The sequence below is a fragment of the Streptopelia decaocto genome (assembly GCF_964273445.1).
Source record: "Streptopelia decaocto genome assembly, chromosome: 1".
NCBI classification, from domain to species: domain Eukaryota; kingdom Metazoa; phylum Chordata; class Aves; order Columbiformes; family Columbidae; genus Streptopelia; species Streptopelia decaocto.
The window spans coordinates 132,368,331-132,380,473 of record NC_138663.1 but is presented as its reverse complement, the minus strand read 5'-3'; positions in this window follow the sequence as shown (position 1 = coordinate 132,380,473).

The following is a 12,143-nucleotide window of genomic DNA, read 5'->3' as shown; positions in this document are numbered from 1 at the left end:
TTGTTTGACATACAGAGCTTTCAGTCACTGTTTGAAAGTCCTCAATAAACTAAATCGACTGCACTATAAGAAAGCCATCAATCATATTGACTAGTACTAAGAAAGGCCAACACCATGTTAATTGCATGCAAAATTAACAGGAATTTACAAGTAATTTTCTCAAACTGAATCCCTCCTATGCTTTACATGTATTGAATTACTAAGCAGTCATATCATAGAAGTAGCTCAGGAAATCACTTAATATTATCAAAACATAGGAAAAATAGTAGGAGATGAACAAGTTTTTCTTTCAAAACCTTGGTTGCATCAAATAATAGCTACCATGCCCCTCTGAGGTTCTAGGGCAGGGCTGCTCGTGGTGTTTGTGCACCTTCTAGCACCCCGACAGCTGCTGCAGCTCTCAGACATCAAGCCCATGGAAAACCCTGGCCAAGTGAGTAACAGCATTCAAAACACAAGTAGTAGTAGGGTAACATACCTAACCAAGGACAATGGGTTCCAATTCACTGAACAAAAACCCCACTGCTAGTGTTGTATTTCTAAATTCCAGAAATGTCCACTTTGGTGATCACACGATTCCTTTTGTAAAAGTCTTAGTGTAATTCCTTATGAACAGTATTAAAATCGTACGCACAGCTGTATCCATTTTAGTCTGACAAGCCTTTGTTCTTAGTTTCAACCCTCTACTTTTTTCACTTTATAACTTGGGGGGATATTCTCATATTGATGAGTTCAATGTTTCTTATATAACTCACTGTGCAGAGGAGATAATTATAGCCTGACTAAGGTTTGACACCTTCCTTTTTTTTTTTTAAAGACTAGATAGATGAAAGCATGCTTTTTGAATTTTATATTGTATGTAAAATAATCGTACTTCTCTCCCATTTGATCTATATAATCTTTAACTAGCATCAGTCACATAAGCTTAAAAAACAACACAGGGAGATCCCATGAAAGCATTCTAGAGGGGCAGATGTGGAGATTAACAACTATGAGATGGATACATTTTCACCAGCCTTCCAGACAGATCATAACATATTTTAAGACAAAATTTTAATCCTGTAAGTAACAGACTGATGACCTAAAACATTCTCAAAATGTAGTATTGTGTACGACGTCTACACATGTTCGGGGAGTTGAAATCCAAAATCACACAAAAACAAGTGGAGATTTTGGTTGGTTTGGGCTTTTGTTTGTTTTAAAAGCAGCCTGTCAGCACTTCATGGTCTATTAAGAGAGTTGTCTTTCGTTTTCCTTCAAAAATGATTCCTTCTGGGAGACTTTTTTCAAGAATATGAAGGGCCAGATTGTGGGTCACACTCTATCCACCTTGCATGTCTCTGTTGGCATAAAAAGGCTATAAAATTCAGAGCGATGGCAGGCAAGACAGCTCAGCTGACCTAAAAGGCTACTGTAAGAGGCAGTTCATCTACTCCTTTGCTGTCTCCTGATTCTAAATCTTTTACTCCCAAACACATGCTCTTGTGCCTCTTCCACACTGACTGTGTTACTAATCTGACTTAACAGCAAGCTGATGGGGCTCATCAAGGCAGCAAAAAATCTGGTTCCCTTTCCTCCCTCCCTTTCTTACTTTTATGTCCCCATCTGAACTAGTTTGTTTACCAAGGGGTCAACTAAGCATCAGGACAGAATAAGGAGCAGAGAGAGAACACAGAAACATCACTTTCAGTGACAGTGAACCCTGCAATCAGCTACACCCTTGTTGTCCAGTTACATCTTAATTCAACTAATTTCAAGAGCTGAGAGACAGCAAATGGAATATACTGGCAACAAGAACCTGTGTACCACCCAGCTCTCTAGAGCATGTTGCTGGGTGCAGTCAGAGCACCACTGAAAGTTCCTTTTAAACTAATTTACAGAAAACAAACAAACAAACCAAAAACCTCAAACAACAGCAAAGAAACAAACAACTACCCTCCCCCCCAATTTAGAATAGCATCAAGACTTTGAAATTTATTCAAAAGTCAAGGGACGATAAAAGCTGTTCCATCTTGCATCCTACTAGCTCAGCTTATCTGAACCCGAAAGCCATTGTAACAGGCATTGATTTTATATATATATATATATATGTATATATATATATATATATACTGAAAGATTCATTCATTAACCAGTACCAGGTATTTATCAAGGGCCAAGGGAAGTGACAAGAAAAGAATCATAACTCTTGATGGTGACGGTGGAGAGAAGCAGGATAAGTGTTTGGAAAAATTACAAGAGTCTTTGAAATATCAAACTGAAGAGGTGGTCTTTTAAAAAAATCCAGCTAGGCAAAAAATCAAATACATCTAGAAGGTCTTAGATCTAGGCATCATATTTGTTATAAATTGAGTAACAAGTGAGCTCCTGGGAAGCAACTCTGCTACTCTCTCAGGTAATTTGAACATTTTTCCTCTACAAAGTTATATAACTTGTGAAGATTACTCTGGTACTGGTTCTCCTGAAGACCAGAGAGGGTACACCCGAATGCGCTGATAATATCGAAGTATTGATTCATTTGTCTAAACAAACTCACTATCTGGCAATACGTGTTATGTACAGTTTCATGAGCCAGAATTCTCCTTGATCACTATGTTCCAATCTCAGTTCACCATGCAGCAGCAGCACTGACCGGAGCTGCATCTCTCCTCACAGCATCACATGCCCTTGGGCAGACCCAGACAGCAGTGCCCATATCACAAAGGGAACTGCACTCAAGAATAGGCTCAGGCTAAAAAGAATCTGGCTTGGAGTTTTAGCACAAGTCTCTTTACTCTCTTCAGATAATTTTTTTTGGTATTAATTTATTAATACTTAACATAACATAAAGCCTCTAATATGGTCAAAGTAAACCAGATTTTTCTGACATGAATAAAAAGCTGCTGGTTCAGTCCCTCTCCAATCCTATCCCCAGCCATTTTTTAAACAAATGTGCAACAATTCCGTTTCATGACCACATTACACTAACTATTTGTGCCATGTTAAGAGCTCAGGTAAGTAAGCTGAACCTTAACTGAGGATTTAATTAAGTATCCTCTTTAGCTGCTTGTATGTGTATTTTAGCTATAGTGCTGACTACGTAAGACTGACACATTTTCAGCAACATTGGAGTCTCCTTGAAAACACTGACACCTTCAGTGAAGTACTGGAAATTAAATAAATACAGTATGCTGCACACGACTTTCTCTGCTTTAACCCGTAAATGCCAGAAATAGAGTAAGCACAGGTTCAGAATAGCAAAGACTAGTGTTTTGAGATAACTAAAGACAAAAATCAGATAAGAAAACAGGATAAAGTCCAAAAGCTGAAGTCACAAGAGAAAATGGAGATAGGTGTTGGGTATTAAAATTGTTTAAAAAAAAGCACAATGCTTTTGAATGCCGTACTAAGTACAACTCAGTGCAATATTCAGTGCAAACACACACATTTGTATTAAGGGGCTAAAAAACTGACCATTAAAGGCATGGTTAATTAAGGTGCATGCTTAATGACTAAGCAAATGTCTAGATTGTGAAACTGAGCCGCACAAACCAGAATATATGTCCCAGGCACCAAGAGCTGGAGAAGGCAAAGACTGATCAATTTGCAAAAATACAGTAAGATATTCCTCTTGAGTAATTTTTCACTGAATATTTTTCTTTCCCCCCGACATCACTGATCTGCTTTCTATCAGATATTTAAATGGTTTATTCCCTCCAAAATAGAATTAAACTTGCCAGAAGGAAAAAAAAATGAACGTGTTGAAGGCAAGCATACAACTTTTAGTGAAAAGCCTTTACTTTTCAGAAATTTTGATTTCTTGATGAAAGATTCTAACAAATGCACAGGCAGTATGTAAACCAGCACTAAAAGCAAGATGTTGGCTCAGAAGAGTCTCATGCTCTTGAAGAAGCTAGGCTTCACTTTCTCTTTGTGCAAGGCACTTCACCTCAGTTTTAACCGTGGTTGGTTTAGATATAACTTGGGTCAGGTGCTCAACATAAGGGTCGACTCAGCAGAAATAAACTGTATCTCAAAGAATTAGCAATGCGTATGTGGATTAAGTACACTTTCTTAAGCTAAAACAGCATTGTAGGACTCAAATCCTTCTGCTGAACTATCATTCATATCCTGCAGGAACACAGTGACATGCGTGCAAAATTGGGGACTATATCTACAACCCTGGGAATGGCAGAAAGCAGTGAGGATCTGATTGTCTCTGTTGGCCATTTTCACCCCTCCTTGAGGTCAGCTCAGATCTTCCTGTGACCTCCAGAGACAAATCCATCAGGATCTGAATCTGACCTGGTTCTATCTAAATGCCCCTGACTGGAAACCAGGTCTCAGGATGGATACAGACTCATGCAAGTTACTCCACATTGAAGAGTTTTTAGCAAGGCCTGTTGCAATAGGACAGGGAGCAATGGTTTTGAATTAAAGGAGAGGAGATTCAGGCTGGACATGAGAAAGAAGTTTTTGACACTGAGGGTGGTGGGACACAGGCCTAGGTTGCTTGGGGAGGTGGTGGATGTCCCATCCCTGGGGACATCCTGGGCCAGGCTGGACAGGGTTCTGGGTGGCCTGGTCTGGCTGGGGATGTCCCTGCTCATGGCAGGGGGTTGGACTGGGTGGGCTTTGAGGGTCCCTTCATGCCTAGGCTATTCTATGATTCTATAATTCTATGAAGTCAGGCAAAGCTGATAGAGCCAGGAATGCATCTTGCTGGTGCTCACAGTGGGGATCCAGCTTTCCTCCGTCTGCCCCAGAAGGCTGATCCAGGGGTGCTGGTGGAGGCCTGGGCTGGTCATGAGAACCTCATCCCCACCAAAGAGGTTTGGCTGCTCTTTGGACTTGTGCAAAGCCATATGACAGCAGTGTCAGCCTGGCCACTGCCCTCCAGGTGTCACAGGGAAGCCCTGGGAAGGACACATTTGGAAAACTTCATCATCCAGAGCATAGGGCTGTGTCCTGCTTGCTGGCACATGCTTCCCAGGTGGGATCCTGTCCTCGTGCAAAGGGAAACGTGGACTGTTCTCATTGCTCTGAAATTACTTAGGTTAATGGTCGCACTTGATGATCTTGAGGCCCTCTTCCAACCGAAATGATTGTGTGATTCTATTTTTATTCATAAATTTAAGAAAAATGCCCTGATAGCCATTAAAGCACCAAACGTGAACCCTGTTTATGTCTGCAGTTTTACAGCAGCCACTGGCAGTGGAGCAACCTTCTTGCTGGACCAGACTTGTCCCAACTGTAGCATCTGCTGTTGTAAATGTGCTGCAGTTCTCCAGCACCCACACCGAATGGGACCCTCCTGCTTCACACATTCTGTGATTACACATAAATGGCAGAAACTCAAGTATCCAAGAGGATTCACTCCTTCAGCAGGCATGGGAGCTTGATTGCAGGGGGGGAGGGAGTGTGACACAAATGCAGGACTGCTTGAATAAGGGAGACAACCTTTTCTACCACCTCTTCCATGTAGGAATTCAGCGAAAAATGCACTAGGTTACTTCCTGAAGTTTTCATCCTTTAGAACAATCCCCTTAAGCTTGTTTTTGCAACAGCCAGAAACTTGAGCCTGATGAAGGGCAGAGCTGGCTACAGCCAAATGGAATCCACATGCTTGTGCAACATGAAAAGGCAGAATAATAGAAAGAAGTTACTACATGTCATGACTGTAGAGTTTCCAGCCTGACTTCCTCCCATTTTCCTTACTGTCTGTCTCATTCTCATTCACATCACAACTCTCTAAAAAATAAATAAAACCAGCTGGGCTTCTTTCTGTAGCATTTTATCCAGGAAAGTATAGCTAAGCCTAGTGTTTGAGTTACACAAAGTTAGATCAGCTCAGGATGAGGTCCATAAAACTTCTGAAGTAACTCACCAGTATCATAAAAGCTCAAAACCACTGGCCAAGCCAAAAGGTCTAAAAACACTGGGAAGCAGCTGAAGCTTGCAAAATTATAAGCAATTGAAAACAGACGTGGCAACAGAAAGTGTTAAGAAACTTTAGCTATAGACATTGCTGCCAATGCTAACTATAAATCAGGCAAGTAAAACGGGAGGGGAACCTTCAGCAGTCTGTTCAGAGCTTTTTGGAATAAGAGCATGTCTGCTTATACACTTTTGAACAGTGCTAGAAAAATATGATAAGTAGAATGGAAATACTACATTTTGCTTTACACTAAGAACAGATTAAATAAGGGATTTCCAAACTTTACAGAAAAATACAACATCACAGAACTAAAGATTTCCCTTCAATATTTCAGTGTCCTCTAAGGTTTTGACAAGTATCAACGTCTGAAACAAACTACATCTCCCAGCCAGCTTGGTTGAAAGTGTCAGCGAGACATGCTCATCTTGATCTAGAATACCAGCATAATTCTCAATGAATTTCTTGTCAATCATCAAGCACACTTGTTCAACAGTAGGAAAATATTTTGCCCAGAACACTTTTTGAGTATCACAGGGTTAAGAGGTTGGTGAATGAGTGACTGCCCTCCAAATCTTTGTCTGTGGGCAACCTTCCTCAGATCTGTTCCTAAGTTCCTTCTTTCCATCTGAAATCCTCAGACAAAAGAATATTGCTTGCATCTTTTACAGGTTTTTTGTTTGTTTGTTTTTTTGTTTGTTTGTTTTTAATCTGGGGTAGATTCACTCATCACAAAAATGCTGTTGTTCCATACCTTGCACATGAGGAAGAGAAGTGATTTACTCTGGTCCCATAGTAACTCAATAGACTAAACAGATGGACCAAAATAACCCAAGCAAGGAAGCCACAAACCACCTCTCCTTCCTTCTGAGCTCTGCCACTCCTCCCACCTAAGAAGTGTCACATCCCAGCACTGGGCACCATGTCACTTTCTCACCCCCTCCTCTATTTCCAAAGCATCCTGGCCTTTGCAGGACTGCCCTCATATTACACCTACTGTTGCTGCTCCCGCAGTCTACATATCTACTGATCATTTTTTGTGACTTTTAATAATGCTAGTCCTAGACAACCACTTCAGCACTGACAGACTTTGTTCCATACACGCAGCCTCGGGCTGCTCCAATGAGCCAGCAGCAAGAAAAGAAAAACTGTGATGAGGAAGGTGAGAGAGAGTGAGAAGAGAGTGGAAAAAACGAGGGCAGAAGCCTTGCAGTTCACTTTTAAGTAGTGGTGATTAACTGATTACAACTTATATGCCAGCTTTCTTATTCATACAAGTAAGATTTACTTCTAAAACGCAATTTACTCTCAGCTAAGACTTGTGTTACCAAGCCCATTTTTGAAAATATATAAAAAAAGAGATTGTGCAAAAAAATGCAGTGAAGTTTTTATTAACTGTTTTGTCCATTACCATTAATGACTTAATATTTATTCTCCCCTAGACAGCTTGATAATAAAATGTACTATTAGTTTTAAATAATTCCAGATTATCCTAAACATTGTTTCTCTAAAAGCTAAAATAGATCTGCTACTGATCTTGACAGGATATTTAAGCCAGCTAAGCATTTTATTCATTCTTCAAACACTTACTTACCTTATTTCTTCTCAACTATATCTCTGTTTTTAACTGAATGGCTAAATAAAAAGTAAAGCTGTGCAGTCTACCTATTGATTTCAGCCAGCTTATCTGACAGAGCTGTTACTTGCATACAGTTTCAAGGATCCAGTATTTCTTGCTCTTAAAGCGACTGGAGATACAAAACAGTTGAGCAGCTCTTGTTTACTGCATTATGGAGCCAGGACAATAAATAAAATGACAGTTAAATGCTTCTTAGACATGTTTGAGTTTCTGTTGGACGCATTTCAGTATGACTTCAAGGATACACTGACCTATAGACATTAATTTTGGGTTTGCTCAACTAACACAAGCCCCAGAATTATTTTTCATTAAATATATTATTATATGGGACAGTTTCACTTTGATTTAATCACATATTGACTCAGTTTTGGTTTATTTTTTTTAAGCACCGAAGAAATCAGAATGTAACAATTTTATGAAAATTTAGATTAGAAAAGTCTAAAATAAATCTCATTCACTTTGAAATAAATAAGGTAAAATGTAGATGCCACAGTATAGAGCCCTTTTATCCAGAAGATTGGTTAGAAAATACTATTTTTGCATAAATAAGAAAGTAGAGGTATGTTAATATTGCTAGGTTTGAATATAGAAACATAGAGTCATTTTGGTTGGAAGAGACTCTCAAGATCACAGAGTCCAACCATTAATCTAACTCTGTCACTAAACCATGTCCCTAAGAACCTCATCTATATGCCTTTTAAACCCCTCCAGTGATGATGACTCTGGAGCAGCCTGTTCCAATGCCTGACAACCCTTTCCATGAAGAATTTTTTTCCTAATATTCAATCTGAACCTCCCCTGGTGCAACTTGAGGCCATTTCCTTTTGTCCTATCACTTGCTACTCGGGAGAAAAGACCAACACCCTCCATGCTACAACCTCCTTTCAGGTAGCTGTAGACAGTGATAAGGCTACTTTTCAACCTCCTTTTCTCCAGGCTAAACAGCCCCAGCTCCCTCAGCCGCTTCTGATCAGACTTGTGCTCCAGACCCCTCAGCAGCTTCATTGCCCTTCTCTGCACTCTCTCCAGCACTTCAGTGTGTTTCTTGTAGTGAGGGGCCCAACACTGAACACAGGATTCCAGGTCCCGCCTCACCTGAGTACAGGGGGACGATCACTTTAGCATATCTTTCTATATATTAGAATACATGGGATTATCTAGAATAGGTATAGTTAGTAATGAATTGTGAGATTGAACTACGATAATAACAACAAAAACATAGCAAGAAGTGCATACTCATTTTATATCAAGACACAGTTTAAGAGTTTCTATTTCATAAATATATAAAACATGGAAATAAGGTGTGAAATTCTTGTCTAAAATGCTTAAGGTTGGTGAGTTATCCTTAAGCTATTTCCCCAAATCACATAATACCTGGCTTCTCGTATGCCTACTTAATATAAGCAAGATATACAACTAACTTGGATGTGAAGAATAAAGACTTGTCCTTTATTAACCTCTACTTTTCCTGTAAAAATCCCAGAGTTATTAGCTAGATATGAACTGAAAAGGTAAGTATGAATTCATCCACATCCAATCTAATAAGGAGATGATCAAAACCATATAGTTATTCCTGCATAAGTGTTCAAGAGTCAGTGCAGAACAAAATTTTCCATGTTTTGATTCACTGCAAAACATGTGAAGTCAAGTGTTCAGTAGCCAGAGAATACATAGTAAAAGGACTTAGAATGTGGGTTTCTTCTGCCCATGATAAAAATTAAACAGTCAGGGTGAGGCAGGCAACAATGAAATAACGAACTGTATTGTTTTCTTTAATTTTGAGCTTGGGAATGTCTCTAATGAATAGGAAAGGAAAACCACTGGACCAGCATATATTTAAACAATTGGCTGGACCAAGGTCAGAATGCTCAGTGTTTGCCAGGACTGAAAGGAATTCAGATACTAAATAACACTATTTTCCTTCCTGAAATCTACAGTCAAAGTGGTGGGAGTGCACAAGGCAAGGTAACATTGAACAAGAATTAATATATAATATTCAGTATAATATCTTGGCCATTTACCACTTATTACCAATTAGAGTCATAGTTGATTCTGACCCAGGGATAATTTCCATGTTTTTTAGACAACTGTACTATGGTTTCAGATGCTCATGCCTGCCTCATGTCATCCTCATACAACCCGAGCACAGCGGCATGTGACAGCCACCCTCACCTGGTACACAGTGCCGAGCTTTCAGGACAAGCCTGTGGCAGCACCAGCACCGAAACACCCTGAGTGGATTCAGGAGCCATCACGGTCCCTGGCACCAGGTAGACAGAGCCTGGCTTGGCCAAATTCTGCAGGGAGGGCAGGGTGGCACCAGGGAGGACAAGGGGACACCTGGCATTGCAGTCCTGTAATGCGCCATCGTGCCACCATAAGTAGATCTGACAGAAGTAGAAGCATAGGGCAGAAGTACCCAAGTGGCTCTGCAAGACACAGCTCATGACTCACGAGCTAGTTTGGGTTCCCTGTCAGACCTGAAATAACTCTCACTGGGGGCAACGGTGCTTCTGCGCAGCACTACATGACACAAGTTACAGTATTATCCTGAATGATGGAACACACAAATAACATTACTTTAAATGACAGGAGATCCTTTCCTGAAAAAAAAAAACCCTAAAAATATTTTCTAGCCTTCAGGAAAGGGTGTGGGACTTAATGAAAAGGATGAACAGAAAAGAGTGTTCTGAAAACTATACACCTATATTTTTTTTAAATATTATTTTAGATTTTTTTTTCTTCTTTCTTTCTTACACTAAACAGCTGCTTATTCTTCTCCAGGATGTATTATCAAATGTGTTTTTGACTTGGTCAAATATCCTTCTTCTGTGCTAGAATGATTAGGTTAATGAAATCACATTATATTTATTATTTACAGAGCACATGGGAATGGCTTAGGAAAAGTTCAGGTTGAACAAAGCTCAAAAGATGACTTTATTTTTGGCACTTGCCATGTTTGCAGAAGAAACAATATCTAAGGAAGTGCAGTTAATGAAAGGAGTCTGTTTAATCAGCATAAAATAAACAGCTAAAAGCAGGTTGCACAGGGAAAAGCAATGAAAGAACAAGTTACTTGCTATGGCATTGTTTTCTTTTCAAGTTCTGCTCACAACAGAAGCTTTTCAACAACTGCACTTAAGTGCCTCAATTTCAACCCTGAAGTCCATAAGGAAGGAAACAAAAAGCTTTCAGTTCTTTGTACTCCAATGCTCACAAGCCACCCTGGATCTTCCATAAGCCTTACAACATGCTTCTCAAGTAAAAGGTAAAAGCACAAAATCGATTAAAAAATAACACAATTTGTACATAAGATGCAAGTAAAAATAGTAATGTGGCATAGTGACTGTATTTTAACTGGAAAGCTATGTTCACTGAATAAATAAGCTTCTCCTGACAAGACGTACGTAGACTCAAGAGTACCCACTGAATTTGGGAATGTGCGCCCTGCTGGAAATCTTTATGCAATCAGATCCTTTTGCCCAGTGGGACTTAAAAATGAAACCCTGGGTTTTCTTCCAATAGTAAACAGTTATAATGCTATTTTAATTTTAAGTTGATTCTAGAGCCAGACACAAATAATACATTTACTGTCTGTGGAATAATAATTTTAAAACAAAACAAAATAAAAAAACCCAACCAAACAAACCAGACTAACTTTCAGTAGACTTTCTTTTTAGAAGACATTAACATAGTCTGACATTTTATTAAGTCACTGGAAACAGAGAATTCAAATATGCCAGTTTTAAACAGAACTGGTTTCTGCAAAATGCTTTATAAGATAATGAGGCTGTAAATAGAACTCCTCCTAGGAAATTAGATAAAATCATATTTCCATACCTAAAAGAAGTGAATGCCATGCAAAACCCACTTTCTTTGTCTGCTAAGTTGTCTTTGAAGGCATCATACACAAGACTCAGCAGAATCAGTTGAAGTACCCAGCTGAGTGACAGCAATGTGGTATACATGTGAGTTTGTTCTCTTATTGCTATAATCAAATTACAATCTCACTAGCATTTGCTTCTGTGATCTGGACCAATGCTTTCATACTAGAAGACATGTACTTCTCCAACATATTTTGTTTTTTGGACTGTAGTTTCAGCTTTTAAGTAAAGTGAAACTGTTTTTACTGGCAAGATGTGAGACAGGTACATAGAAAATGTAGCTAAACCTTTTCTATAAAATTGTCCATCATAGCAATAAGAGTAAGAAGTAGAGCCAAGGATGAAGAATGTGCTCCTCTTCGAAAGAGATTAATAAAAGGAGTCATACAACACCACAATGAAAAACATTACAGACAAAATACCCTGAGTTTTTCAGTTCATCGTACCTCACAACACAGGAACAAGAGAATGGTCCTAGTGCTTAAGCAGTAGGAAGCTGAAAACATTTGAAAGAGAAGCATTTATTCACCATGTAAAGAGACCATGGAAATCACTGTGAAGAGGCACAACAGAGAGTGCACTTAGGAGACCTCGAGATATTTTTTTCTATTTTTTATAATAGTTGGTAAAGATGATAATGTCTGCTGCTAATGTTGTGTGATGCTGCAGGCGATTCTTTCCCTGAGGACCAGCTTGCAATTCCTTA